General features: G+C 40.8%; 1 protein-coding gene across 6 annotated transcripts in view; it reads left to right on the top strand.

Annotated features, from left to right (window-relative positions):
- DLGAP3 (DLG associated protein 3) overlaps positions 1-15,579 on the top strand; it is a 1,018,817-nt gene that overhangs the window by 589,222 nt on the left and 414,016 nt on the right. For all 6 annotated transcript variants that reach the window (XM_069223793.1, XM_069223790.1, XM_069223789.1 and 3 more), the window contains exons 3-4: positions 4,624-4,735; positions 8,746-8,826. The gene's annotated coding sequence lies outside the window, so the exon portion shown is untranslated. The remainder of the gene's footprint in view (positions 1-4,623; positions 4,736-8,745; positions 8,827-15,579) is intronic.

Genomic DNA, 15,579 nt, shown 5'->3' with positions numbered 1-15,579 from the left:
GAGTGCAGTGTTGCAGAGCAGAGTGTCATAAAGGGCAGTGCTGTAGAGTAGAGTGGCATATAATGCATTGGTGTAGAGTGCAGTGATGTAGAATAATGCAGAGTAGAGAAGAGTGGCTTAGAGTACAGTGGTGCAGAGTAGAATAGAGTTGTATAGAGTGCCATAGCATAGAGTAGATTGCTGCAGAGTACAGTATAGTGGTGAAGAGTAGATTGTTGCAGAGTGGAGCATAGTGATGTAGAGTGCAGTAGCATAGAGCAGTGCAGAGCAGATTGGAGTGGCGCAGGGTACATTGGAGTGGTGCAGGGTAGATTAGACTGGCATAGCAAAGAGTGGAATTGCGTAGATTGCAGTGGCATAGAGGAGATGATTTCAAAGTGGAGTGAAGTGCCTACAGTGGAGTGGTGTAGAGTAGAGTAGATTAGAGTGTCGTGGTGCAGAAAAGAGTGCATTGGGACAGAGTACAGTGGCATTGAATGCAGTGGTGCAGAGTAGAGTGGCGTGGAGTTCAGTGGCAGAGTGTAATGTTGCAGATTAGAGGATCGCAGAGTACAGTGGTGTATTGTAGAGTGGCATAGAGTGCAGTCGCGTAGAGTGCTGTGGCGCAGAGTACAGTGGCATTGAAAGCAGTGGAATAGAGTGCTGTGGTGCAGAGTAGATTGGCATAGAGTGCAGTGGCATAGAGTGCATTGGTTTTGAGTAAAGTGGTGAAGAGTGCACTGGCAGAGTACAGGGGTGTAGTGTACAATGGTGGGAGTAGAATAGCATAGATTGCAGTGGCGTAGTGTAGAGTGCTGCAGAGTAGAGTGATGTAGAGTGGAGTGATACAGCATAGATTGCAGTGGCGTAGAGTAGCACAGAGTGGAGAAAAGTGGTGTAGGGTGCAGTGGCATAGGGTAGATTATTTCAGAGTAGAGTGAAGAAAAGATAAAGAAAAGATAATATACTTCAATATGCTTAAGTATGTAACGATAACAACAAAATAAATAATAACGCTAGGCATAACGGCCCAAAATTAAATATGTCTTCTTTCTGTTAGCCACACTATAATCAAGCCCTTCATTACCTAGATAAAAAAGCATTAAGCATAAATCTTAGAAAAATATACCCTTCTAATACCTAAATTGTTGTGGGAAAGGGTAAAATCTGGGCCCAATTTCGACTTCACTGTTTCACCAACTGGTGTGATCTTAGGCAAATACAAATACTGTGTTTCACAGTCTCCTTTCAAGCCTGCAGGCACCAGGCTGAGTGCGACTCTGTTTTCTCTTTAGATCTTCCTCATTGTTCTGCAGCTCCTCTTAAAGGCCTCCTGCAGTGCTCCTCTTCAAGGAGGCAGGTGATGCAGACAGTAATCATCCAAAACTCTTCTCCTCCTCCTGCCCTTTGTTCTTATGAGCACCCTTAATGCCCACAGCTGTGAACAGGACAAACAAAAGAGCAGAGGGCGCAGGGGGCCTCCTGACTCACCTTCATTCTGTTACCATCAGATTGGAGGATGGTCCCTACAGGGCTATTAAAAGTAGCGCTTTTGTGCGCTAATGGCCCTATGAATAATAGATGTAAAAGGGGAAATTATTTTGTCCCCTTGTCCCCCCCACCTTCGTCCCCCGTGTCCCCCACCCTCCAAAATCTGGGGGGGATACGTCCCCCGCATCCCCCACACTTCCTACGCCCATGATGAGGAGGTGCAAATAATTTCCTCGTTTTTTTCGCTCATCAAACTTCGATTTGGGTACTCTTTTGTATGAATCTCAATTCTATTGCCTCTCGTTGGTCCTTTACATGCAGCAATCCTTTTTTCATCTTTAAACCTCACCATGGAAACACTGATGTCTAAAAAGTTAGTGTATTTATCTGTCAAAGGCTCTGTAAATTGATCAATTATGCCATAAATCCTCAGATTCATACAAAGTGTTCTCACGGATTACGTTCATGTGTTATTGGCAATGCCACTTTTTCTACATTTCGTTGTGGTGTGCAGAAGTGTCATTTTGCCCACAGTATTGCACAAACGTTTTTTGCCAGAGACTTACTATCCATTTTCGAGTAAAATATCCCTTTTGAATGCTTTTTGTCGAAGGTGGTGAGGTTTAAAAAAAACAACACTTTATAACGTTTGCAGATGACAACTTTGCAGAATTTGAAAATTCTTGGATTTAAAAATGTGTTTCCTGGATTTGTTCAAAAATGTATCTTCTATATGTATGTTACACTATATTTCTAACCTTACCTCATAATGTTCCATTAATGTACCTTTTTGTCCATCATTTCTCTTATAAGAAACTTTTTTTTATTTATTTAGTTTTTATATTTCAAGTACCATATGAAGAAGTTTAAAAGATCAGTAAATATAATACAAATAGAGTGATAGGCATAATACAAGGATGTCGTGATTACATTTATATAGTTCATAAATAGGTAGTGATAACATTTCTGTATTTACTTCATATAAGAAAATCAGCATTTTCTATAGCGATGGCAATCTTCGGCGTATGGCTCTTTTATTTACCCATACGCCGGTATGTAACCAGAATGTCATTCTTCTAAATATAATTTACAAAAAAATACTCATCATCAGAATTAATAATCCAAACCGTGGCCCAGACTGAGTGATACATTTGTGAACAATCTTTAGGCCAATATATATCATGTGAGACAATATTTGTGATAACAATATGCTGGCGTGCAAACTCTGAACAATGTAACAGAGGAAGCAATGCATATATTTGTAGAGAGAGCTGTAAAATTTGGGAGCATTTCCTTATAGGGTGCATGACATTTAGAAGTTCAACAATATTTCTTTATTTACACTTGATTGGAACTGAAACCTTAATGGTCATTTTTGATGCTTGGCTGGCTGAGCATATCTATCAGATTTCTGTTTATAGGTTTTGTAACATTTGTTAATGAGAGTCAGCAGTGACACGAGGACGCAAACCTACCTAAAACAATAAAGTAGTTCACAGAAATATATTTTTTCTGCATTGTGTCTCGAGTCAGGTCCACACTGAAACCCGTCTCCCTCTTAAAAGAAAGGCAAGTGTCTAGCCACTAGGTTGCTGCTTCTGCAGTTCCTACATGGTTTGAAAACCTACACTGAGAAATATGATTTAATTTGTTCTGTGGAGCCAAAACTATAGCTATTGGAATCCCAAAGGTGTGATGTCCGCTTGCGTTTTGGCGTTTTGGCAGGACAATTTACTATTTGAAATGAGAAGTGGGAGAGACCATCTGCCCCTCTGCGCTACCCCCTGATATAACATACAAGTTTTAAGAGAATTCTATTAGACAGAAATGCTATCCATATTTCGACTTTAATATGTCATTAACTATTCAATATTTCTTGTAAAAATACAATTATTCCTGATATTGGTGTTGGCAGGATTTAAACACGCTGGGCCCCAATTGACAAACCACTTTTTGTAGTATGTAAAGTAGACGGGTTGATGGGATACCTCCTTCAGATGGATTCTGTTTAGCTCTGTGGGATTGTAAAAGTGCATTTGCATATCATTTTTGCTGATTACTGTAGCACGGCAAATGATTTACATCTGTTATTTTGCTATTTATGTATTCAAGCCCTAAAAATACCTGTTCATGCACAAAGGCAAGGATAAAGCACCGAAGGAGGGGTTCTAGGATAAAAAGCAATGAAGTAACACCTCTAGAGGGAGGCTAGGGGTAAGAGAAGGAATATACCTTTTATAGGACCGGAGGGAAATACAAAGAAATGCCTTCTGATACGGTGGGCGAGGCAACATCAGCAAGAGAATTAAAAGTGTTGGTAAAGCCAGCCGGACTGTCCTGTTTTTAAACCATTTTGTTAACAACGAGCTCTATTAGATGCCAGTGGCAGCCATATAGATACAGAGAGTAAAAAGTCACCATTGGTGTCATGTGGTTGATGTAGGCAAAAACAGACTGCAAACACTCTACTTTTCAAAGATTGTTGTCGGTGTAGCCACATTACATATGAGACCAATGAAGAAAGGTGGTCTTACTTGTTGTGTTCTTTCCTGACAGGTAAGTGTCTCCGTTTTGTAAGGAACAGTGGAAAATCTCAGAGTCACTTTGCAAACGCGCTCTACCATTATATAACCATACTGCCCTTTTATATTAGCTTGTTCTTCGCCATTCTATACGTTTGTCATCCACCATTTTGTGGCATGGTCCTACGGTGTGGTAAAACTCAGGCCTTCACTTTTTAAATTGTGCTCTGAGTTAGTTTTCAGTGGTTCCTACAAAATTCTCGAACGTCCTTTCACAGTCCTAAAATTGTGTCTTTCACCTATCTTTAACTGCATGTCTCCATGTACGTGCCCTGCACCGGTCTGTCACTATCCGCTACCCCATTCTCCATCAACGCCATGCATCATTCTGTGACAGTATTGTCACATGCTGAGGCGTGTTACCATATTCTATAACTGTACCCCACATATGTGTCCCTCTATATTCTAATAAATGTTTTCTGTAAATTTCTGTGTAGTCTATCAAATGATCACAAATAAACTTGTGTACTTGATCTCGAGTTCTCCTGCCTATATGTGAGCACTGTATATAAAACTGTTCATGCCATAAGTCTGCAGTTCTGACTTGGTTCCATTTCTCTTTTCTCGCCAGGACTCGACCCGTGACTCATTGATCTCCTCTGCTTGAGTTGACCTCCTCGCTGCTTGAGAATGAAGGCTACAGTTTGTACCAAGAAGCCAGGAGTTCACTAGCCACATCACGAGTAAGGAAGGCCTTTCCCAGTGTTTTGTCCTACACCATAACAATAGTTACACCGCTCTTTGCAGAGAGAATTTGTCCCTTCCTCTTGTACCATACTCCTAGACTCCAAAAGTCATTCAGTGGCTCTCATTTCATGTTATGGCATAGAAGAATGGACGTTTTGGGGTCTAATGAAGGGTGCTGTGGTGTATTGGGGTAAGTAGTCTAGAAGTCACTAGCAGGATATGTGGTCTAATCAGATGAGTTTTGGTGTGGCAATGTGTGTGTTGGCCTTGTCGCGGTCTACAGTAGTGAGAGTGTATGTCAATTAGAAGACTTATCACAAAGTCTTCAGGAATGTTCGGGATAGGAGGTGCACTACCTAGGAGGAGCTTGTGCTATTACGAGGCTGAGCAAGGTGTGGTATGAGGAAGCATTGTATTCAGAAAGTCTTCTTATTGTGTTGTCTAGTGATAATGCATGCAGTGTGCCAAGTGATGGGGGCAGTTCCAAAAAGACACTATTTAAATACCTTTGTTATGTGTTTTTGCCATCCTTGGAAAAGAAGGCGGTGTTGCTCTTCTTGGGTGCACAATTTGTTTTGTTTTTTTGCTAATGTGCACATTTGCCTGATCATGCATGTGTTTCAGTGACAAGACTAGTGGGCTAGTCGTTTAGTGTACCATTTTCTCATTTGCTAAGTCCCCTATGACTTTTCTTTCCTTTTCTTTTTTCAATTTTGTTTTTTAGTGTTTACTACATCTCCTCATACAGTGCTTATGGGTTGCTTGTTTGCTGATCACTTCATCCAGGATAGCCACTGCTTGTAAACCGTGCTGTCATCTTTGAATGATATTGTTTGTAGTGATATATTGTTTTACCATTCCAAAAACATCAACGCATTGCTTATAAATATGGTGGCATAATGGAACTTAAGTGATAGAGTATGTACAATACCATTGCAAGACAGTTGTCCTCTGCTACATTTAATTTTATTTTCCGTTGCAAACATTTGCCCACTGTGTGTAGGCAGTGGCGTGTTTTATTTTTCGCTACTCTTATTCTTGAATCTTAGGTTTGTGTGGGTGTGTTATTGTGGATAGACAGGTGGTTGAATGCATAAATGAATGAGTGGGTGATGAACAGGTGTGATAATGCAAGGATGAGTGAAAGTGCGAGTATGATGACTCGAGTGCCTAATGTCACTAATGAATGGAGTGGTACTTTCCGGTATAAGCTAGGTCAACTGGCATTGACAAAGCTTGTTTATGTTTTTTATTAGTACGTTTCTTAAAACCCTCCATTCCAAGGTTGGAAGTTTGTATTTATTCTCAAGTCATTTTATTATCCATATTAACTGACCTAAGACTTTCTTAATCAACTCTTGTTCTCCCTCTTTCTACTTCTCTCTTCGTTACAAAGTATTTAGTTTTTTGTGTATTTGAAATTTTTGCATGGCCTTAGGAAAATGGCACCCATTACAGAATGCAAAATAGAAGCTGCATGCTATCAACTGTTTTGAAATTCGTACGCTCATCGTGTAATTGCCTTTTCATCACATTTTGAGCTAATTCTCCACATCTCGTGGTATCTGTCTACCTTCTTTTGTAGTTCTTAACATGTCGACATGTCTCTGTGAATTTTCTTTTTCACTGGAAATGTACGAGCTCGGGAGAATTCATGAATTCCAAGATGGTGTAAAAATGTTCAAGCTCTTAATCAGTTACAATTAATGAACATTTCAAATGCAATTGACTGAACTCACAAGTTTCATGCTCGCAAGTTTAGCGGCCAATGTATATCTGTAATTGTAATGCCTTAAGGCATGTCCCTCAAATTGCTTAAACACAAATATCTGAAAAACTAGTGAGTGAGTTTACACCAAATCACAAAAAATGCTTTCTGTGTGCAGCTCTTATTTCGTGCTATGATTAGGGCAAATCCATTCAGTGAGTGTTTTTTATTTAGAATAGAGAAAAAATCCCTATGGGGATGAAAATGAGAATTGCATCTCTTTTGAACTCCTTCTACAACGTGTGTTCCCCTACATTGATCTACATAAAACTTGGCATGCTCAAACTTAGCCTGTTAAAGAAGGCGAATGCCAATCTACCTGCAGATTTGGCAAAAGGTGCCACAGTCTGGAGAAGACCAAGATTTTGGAGAGAGCTTGTAATCTATGTTAGCTCTGTTTTATTTTGATAATTAATTGAATGAGGACCATATTTCATGTTCATATTTATTTCAATAATGCAGCCTTTGTAAATTGTTACCAATCAGAACTACTTATTACCAGTGTTCAGTATTGACAAGAGTTAAACTCTGGAGACAACAAAAGAAATTGCACACAGAAACGCAATAACAACGGAAATTGGTTTGAATTGGTATTTATACATTTAGCTATGTCTGTTTCACGTTCTTTTGACAGCCAGACCACAGACCTGCCATAAACTGTGCAATATTAGTGTCATGATCCTGGGGCAGCCAGACTCACAAAATGCACTCTCTCCAGACACACACAGAGACAATAACATCAGGTGTGTTTGAGCCATATAAACACTGCACTGTTTATACCATATGCGTGGAGCAGGGAGACAGTTATAGAACAGGGAGCAGACCTACATTCAAGGACCACTTCACAACTGACACGTTGCAGGACTTCCTGTCACGTGACAGTGCGACCTTCCTCTGAGGCCTCTTCTAATTACTCCACTGTTAGAGGTCTGCTGGGCTGAAGCTAACACTCTTTCTATAAAGATATAAACATAAAGACTTCCGCCACTACACCAGCTTTACTCAAATTGGGGGCCCTCAAGTGATGGGGGGGGGGGGCGCCAAACTCTTGCTAAAATAAGCATTATACAGATAACAGGCCTTTGTTTTAAGCAGAAGCATGTTATTGCATATTTAAAAAGGTAACAGTACTTAATTGCAATGTTTAAATAGGTCTAAACATATTTAAACATTGCCATCTTTATGAAATAATTGTGAAAAATTCTGAGGGGGGCCCAATTGTTTTTATTTTTCAACTGGGGGGGCACAGCATTAAAAACTTTGGGACCACTGCTTTAGACGGTGAAGTGATGCATGGAGGAGGTCTGATTAAATAGGCTCGAACTTCCATTGAAAAAGGCACTAATTTAAAAGGGGCTTCCTCCAGCAATATCTCAAGGCTGCGGGGGAAGCAGAAATCTTGTGATGTTTTGGGTGCCTGCAAATAGAAGAGAGAGTACTGAAAAGCCCATTTCACTCCCGAGATGATGGGTCTGGTGCCAGATGCAATGAAAATCACTAATAAAAGCTTTATTGTTGGTATGGGAGTCTCTGGCAGCTGTTCCAGACTTGCAGAGGCCTGGGAGAGATATACTACAGATCAGTCAGGCAACTGTGTTCTGCACTGCAGGTAGGCTGTCCGCCATTTCCAGAGAAGACACAGACATCACTCTCAGCTGGAGTCAAAGAGTCTTTGAAAACCCACATGGGCAACAACTCACCCCGACATCCCCAGCAGTCGCATCTACAGAGCGTACAGAGAGAATGATTTACGCAAGATCCTGCCACAAGTCAAACTTGGATTCAAACCCACTGATCTTTACCTCCATATACAACATCCACTCTATGGACATAACTTATTAAAATACAGGGAGGGCTTCACACATCCTCAGACCCCAAATGAAAATACAGGGTTGAAATTTTGTCCTAATCTTAGCCCATAAACATGTTTGTATTCGCTGGCGAGATACCAAGAGAAGGGAAGGGGATGGAGACACAATAAAGTAAACTATGCTATTAGAATCATGCTTAGTTCATGACCCCTGAAGTCAGAAGTAGTAAGGTTAGTGGCATATTGGACAATTCACGGACAGCAGCTGCTATTCTGGACTACCTTCAATTGACATCCATGGCATTAAGCATTAACACTCACATGTGTGCTGTTAGCAGGTGCAGGCCTCACCAGATAAATGATGCCTCTTGCAGACTTCTTCAATATAAAGGCAAATATATTGATATATTCGTTTACATTTTTTATAGGTGGGGAGACCACATGGAAAAACGATAAAGTGATTGTCAACTTCGCCCAGAGCATAAAAGCCATCAAAGTATGGAGACAAGGTAGGTTTTACACCTTGTTGAAGAAATATATGTACACCCTGAAATGTGAAGTAATGAACAAGTGTGGACCTTGGTTTTAATGTGTGCCCTTGCCCGTCCCTTAAAGAAAGCAACAGGTGGAGTTGCTGAGCATTAGTTTGAGATGTCCATCCCTCCAAAGCCACTTGGGAGCTTGTCTGTCCCCAAAAAAGATAGTAGAGAAGGAGGAGACACAGCTAAACAAAGCAAGGACCTTTTGACTAGATATGAATCTAAACCTCCAATCTGAGGGAAAACTGCACTGACATGCATAATTGTATATTTACATTACATAAAAATAATGTTTTTATTGTTTTACCTTTTTATTAGGTGTTTATATAGGACACTATAAGGTATGCATAAGCTACTGTAATGAATAAAACATGAGTCTATTTTTTGTAATGAGCTACTGAAGCTTAATCTGATAGTAACAAAAACATCAAATCACATACAATAGACCAGATTAGCGCATGTGTCGGATGCTATCAATGATTTTACAGACTAGAGACAGAGTAGTATGCTGCTTTACATTCCCAGTAGTGGCGGAGGAAGGAATTGAAGTCTAGGGAGATGGTATTGTAGTGCCCTGTGGCATTTATACAGTGCTTCCTAACTCTGAGCTGTGTGGTCGGTAAGAGGCTACCCCTTTTGCCGTGCATGGTTGGTGGAGAGCGAGCTTGCAGAGGGGCCAACGCAGGAAGCTTTGGTTGTTATATTCGAACTAAGGAGCAATTTTCCAGTAATCCTGTGGTGAAACTGTGCCCGTGCTTATTGTGTTATGCGACCTACAGCGGTCTAGGAGAGATAGAACTGTGTTTATAGGCCTGCACCATCTTGCAGGTAGTTCAGTAAGAGTCTACAGTGATTATGGGGCTCTGTTGTTAGGAGATTTGAACATGCTCAAAAAATTTGGGGCACAGGGAAATCCAGCCTTTGACTCAGTTCAACAAGAAACAGTTGGATTTATAGGTCAAACCTCATCACCGTTTGAAAGGTCATATTTACTTAAGGTTAGACCCATTCCCGTGAAACATGTAAGGGTAAAAATGAGGGTCTCCTAGAAATGGCGTCTAGACTTTGTTGTCTACTTTGGAACTAGGAGGCCTGCCTTGTAATGCTGGCATCCACACTTTCCATTGGCTTTTTATATGAGTATTAACGTTTTACCTCCTTGTTCATCAGTTCCGGATGTGTAAATATTTGGAGTGTATGAAGATGGGTTACAGAAAGCCATAAACCATTATATGAAAAGCATGAAAATGTCATTTAATTTCTCACATTGTTGGTGGTCTATACTGAAGAAGTGGAATTATTTGCGAGCCTGTAGGCACTGTCAGATAGAAAGGATTATAGGACAGAAATTATTGAAAAAAATGCGAGCAATAAAAATGAAACAAAACACCACCCTGGTTACCTTCTCTTCCCCCGAGCGGTTTTGCAATGTTTTTCATCTCATCCTCGAGACATAGGTAGAAGGTGTTTTTTTGTCAGATTCACGTTGGTAGAAGTCCACTTTTCTGATGGAAGTTCTCAAGCAGCAGATTAAAGAGTCCATAATTTAAAGTAGTGTTGCTTGAAACACACCCTAACCAATCAAAGATAGAAACATTTTTTAGAATACGTTCAAGAGTCACAGAAATACTTGTCCTCTTTGAGATTCCTGACGCTGATACTGTTGATACCAGTGGATGTAAACAACCCTTTCCTCTGTGCTTCCTAGAGACCCTTGCAGATGTTGTTCAATCAGAAGATCTGAGTTGGTGCCAGCCTCTTAACTCCCCTTCTCCCTTTAACAATATTTTTAGTTTTACAATAGTAATGGTGATGTGACATGAATGAGCCATGTCTAAATACATACTTTATAGAACTTGTGTTGGGTGGGTGCTATTTTACTTAATTTTTTACCTTTTTGCTGATGATGTAACTGTAGGTTTTCACAGGATAAAAGCATTGTGGATCATTGTGAGACATTATATATTGTTTCATTATTAGTAGACGGCAAGGTTGTTTTCAATCAATTTTTAGAGGAAACAAAACTGTGCATAGCTAGAATACATACTGATTAGTTTTAGCATTTGTGTATATATGATTTTTGCATATGTTTGTTTTGTAATTGGGTGCTGCCACTGTGTTTTGCAGTTTTACCGTTAACCGGGGTCCTTAAAAATGCTAAAATGTACAGTTAGCAAAACAAAATTTTACAGTAAGAAGACATGCAACATCGGTGTAGGACTCAGTTGGTTATAAAACGCAGGTTCTGGTAATCTGTGTGGATCTTTGCCCGTATCGGGATGCATTTCAACGCGTTTTAAAGTGATGAGCAGGGCGACTGGCAAGGGATTAGCTAGATAAATAAAATACCCTCCACTTTATACTAACTGCCGATGAGTGAGTGGCAAAGTGTGCGATCCTTACACTTTCAATGATGGTCACCAGGATTTGTTTCCCAAAATACTATTTCCTTCCTTTTCTTTTCTTCTTTTTATTTTTCTTTCCTTCATTCAAATTTTGTTTCAGTCCTTACAAAATTCGTTCCCTTTTGCTCTCTTTTTCTTTCTTTCTTTATTCTTTTCTTTCTTCCCTTCTTTTGTGCTCTCACGCCATTTGCGTCTCACATCCTCCATGTGCTTTTTGTAAGTTCTCTTTATCTCCGTAAACATATTTAGTTGTTCCCTTACTCTTTGGTGCCCAACCCACAACTGTGTCTTTTTTATACTTATTAATGTCTGCTTCTGCATTTGACTGAAGCGTCACTGTTTAAAGTTAAGCAGAGTCATACAAATTACCTTTATGCCCTACTGACGCTCCCGCTCAAGCTGGGATAGCGGGTGCTTCACTGCACTCTTTGCAGCTGGTGCCGGGAGGCGGAAGGATGGCGGTGCCTTTTTGTTGCAATAACAAAGGGAGCTCTGGTTGTGGGAGGTGGCTTAATATTGACTTTTGGTATTTAAAGTTGGTGAGATATGAGGTTAGGTGTAACATATTTTTGGACCGACAAGGGGTAAAGCGCTCCATTATAGAACCCTATTGAGGACTTTCTCATAGAATAATTATCTTTACTGATTCAGAGGCTCTGAGCCAAAAGTGAGAACCGGTAACAAGTGTGAAGGGCAAATATTGTCCCACTAATGCCCAGACGGGTACTCTTTAAGCTATTAGAACAGTCGAGAGGATCCTCTCAGGGTGCGGATGCACTTTGGTGATACTGTGCTGCCCCGCCAACACATTATTCCAATATCCTCCTAAAGCTGAATCACAGTGCAGTAGGAAGCACGCATACCCAGCTATGAGATTCATACGGTAGAGATGGGGGGCTGTGCAGGGGAGTGGGCACGAAAGCAGAATTTATCTTGTTAGCACCTCAGGCTGTTCCTCGGTTCTCCTGGTCAGGGGTGAAAGAAGGACGGGGCTGAACTCCTGGTTGGGCAAGTACATGAGTATGTCCAGTGAGCAAGCTTTATCGGATACCAGAGCCAGCTTCAGCTCAGTGATGGCCACAATGAGGTAAGGATATTAAACACAATAAGGGCAATACATCCTAATCGTGGTAAAGAGAGGCGGGGGAAAAACAATGACCAGTTTGGTTGGTGCCCCCACAAGCCATTATTAGCACTTTGCCCCACTACTGACTTAAGCCGAGACCCCAATATTTCAATGGCCAAATACAAGATGACTGCTAATCCAGCACATAAACAGAACAGCTTATCCGCTGTGTAATCCTTCAAAGCCACTCGAATCACAGTGAGACAAAACTGTCACTCAAAATCAAGAATGGTACTTCGAAAAGTTTTCTTGAGTTAGTTTTTCTAAAAGGTTTGGAAGCAGAAAGTTATCTAACTTCTGCATGTCAGAAGTCCCTCTTTCAAGGAACAGATGCAGAAAGTTATCTTGGCCGGGTTCTACAAAGATAATTTATGAGGAGCTCAAGGACCGGTGATTTTCTAAGAATTCCTCTTATGTGTGAGCCTCTTTACTGTAGCATATTCAGGCAAGTACGACTGTTGGATGGAATTTAGACTACAGGGCACAGCAATCCCAGGATGGGCCACGAGGCCACATCCATCCAGCATGTTGATTCTACCTAAAGGAAATTACTTATATTCAATAATGTAAAAGCAAATCATTTAGATATTCAAATGTTATCTATGAGGTATGCACAAGGCCTTGTCTAACAAAGTTGAGGGTCTTCTAAAGTAAGTAAGCAGAGCAGAGTAATGAAGCCACTAAAAATATCCTAGTACAATTCCTGGCCAGAAACAAAGAATTGCTTTAATGCACCCTGCCTGCTCTGGTTGAATGAATTGAAGGATACAACAGAGATTGGAAGGATACTGCAGAAGTATAACTGTGGGAACTTTGTTCTGGTGTCCCGGGGAAATAAGAGGATACTGGGGTCAGTTCAAGTGAATCCTAGGTGTTTACCACTGGTGTCCCAGGGCTTAACCCTAGAATCGGACCCAAAACTGATCATCAAGAATACCTCTTTAGCCTTTTACTCTAGGTAGCATAATTGACTAGTCTGCGGTTTACTCTGGGAGGTAGAGTGGAATTAGAAACTCAGCACTCAATAAGCATCACAGAACTAGAAATACTGATCATAAATAGTGGTAGGCATTAATTCTCAGTACTAATGGGAGCAATGCCCACAAACTCCACGGAGAGTCTATGATGATAAAGAGCATAGCCCCGTTGCCCTATGATAGGAAATCTCTGTGACCCTATGGGGAGCTCTTGTGGCTCAATTCACTCACAATCATTCAGTAGTTCTAGCAGATCGCCCTCTCCCCTTGTGTGGGTTCAAGATCTTGGTATCTGCCCGTCTACGTTGGTTTGGGTAGTCCTTTGTAAGCAGGGCAAGCCTGCTACTGCCGCTATCAGCAGGGACATGCTGCCTAAGATGTATGAATTTGACAGGGCCAACCGTGTCAAAGTTATTCTGCCTCTTCCCTGGACTTGCTGACATGTTTGCACTGTTGCACTGAGTGCACTGATGCACAGGTCAATAGTTTTCACTGCCAGCACCAGTGAAGATGACACTGTCTCGAAGTCACAATGCTTCATGGTGCTGACTGTCCTGGCAGTCCGAAGCTTAGATTCATACTTCATGCTTCTTCCACTCATGTACACAAGTAACCGCACGCAGCATCCGTGCCCAACATGGATGGGTGAAGGACCCAGGTGTCGTGGACTGGCAGAAAAATGTTAAAGCACAGAAAAGATCAGCAGGGCACTCTTCCTTTAGGTCTGTTCTGAAACTAAAATCATTTTGCTTCTGCCACTGTCAGTAGCCTACAGCCAGCTGAGATATCATGGAAGGGCTCAAGCGCACATGCATTATTTTCATATGTGCTGACATGGGAATTAACCACACAACAGCTTGCTATGGGTAACTTTAGACAGTTGAACACACTAACCAGAGCCATGCAGAAGACCTCTCTTGATACAAAAATAATAGCTTAATTTAAGAATATCAACTATTTACCATTGAATACAAAAGGCCCTTTATATGACAGTGCTTAAAATTGTCCTGTTATGTTCCTTCTGAAATGCTGACCATCCAAACGTTTGTTTCATGATTCCCCCAGTGGGTTTTAGTTCCAGGCATCAGAAGCTGGGTGAGTATTCTGGTAACCTGCTAGTGATTACCCCTGTAATTTCTGCCTCACAAGCTTAATCTCTTATAGACTCCAATTACTGGTCTACTCATAGCTTGCACAAATTTCCTGTTTTCATTTTGCTCACTCCAATGGGATAACTTTTTCTAATGAGGTTGGTGGCTCACGCATAAATGTCTTCCACCAGCTGTAAGGCTGGATATGAGCTGGTTGTACTTTACTAGCAATGTTCACTGCATGACTTACAGAAACTGTAAAGTGGACTGTGATAAGGGAAAGTTACACAGGATAATTTCTAGTCTTGTGATAAAACAATATAATTTTCACATGAACATCCACCCTGGTTTGGTATGCATAAAATGGTAGTTCGTGCAGGAATTGCATGTTATGTGAAAAGAAAACTATGCAACTTTGTCCACCCCTTCTGGTAGTCACTCAAAGACCTACTTTGCTGTCAAAGTTTGGTTCCTACCTCTGTTTCACATCTCGGAGTTGATAGGCAAATGCCACATCAATGAGCTGGGCTTGGAATGACTTTCCATAAACCAGCATCACTATCATGTGCCCGAGTTGACTAGATTACTTAATAATATGGTGGAAGTAAGACCCGGAAGAGGCAGAGCAAGAACTTTGGAAACGATATAGCAAATTAGTCTTATTCCATATAAGAAGGAAGCCATTACAAAGTTTAGAAATTTCCTTCAAGGAACTTCTCGGTCCAAATAAGTGTGATTCTGTTAATGCCCTATGAACTCCAAAAATGCACAAGTCAACCATATGAAAGTTAGGACCATCAGCCAAGCTTTTGATCATCTATCTGAACGCAACCATCTCCATCACCTGTACGTGCAGTTCGAACATCATGTTATGGTCAAACAAAGCACTATTACTAATGGTAAAAGATCAAAGTCTTTTTTGGGCACTTCTAAATCTTTGAGTTCAGATCCATCTCAAATAGTCTGGTCACAAACGAAAGCTAAGGGCCCCGAAATAGGTTTCAAAATATGAGTGGATCTAAGGAGCATGTCTCAGTGAGTTAAATTCTCATTTCTGATACTTGCTGGGACCAACAATGCACAGATTTTCATACTGCCTGGACCATCTTAACATTGCTTTCTTC

The sequence above is a fragment of the Pleurodeles waltl genome, chromosome 3_1 (genome assembly GCF_031143425.1).
Source record: "Pleurodeles waltl isolate 20211129_DDA chromosome 3_1, aPleWal1.hap1.20221129, whole genome shotgun sequence".
Classification (NCBI taxonomy): Eukaryota; Metazoa; Chordata; class Amphibia; order Caudata; family Salamandridae; genus Pleurodeles; species Pleurodeles waltl.
The sequence above is the reverse complement of the archived record's forward strand: the minus strand, read 5'-3'. Positions and strand labels throughout refer to the sequence as shown.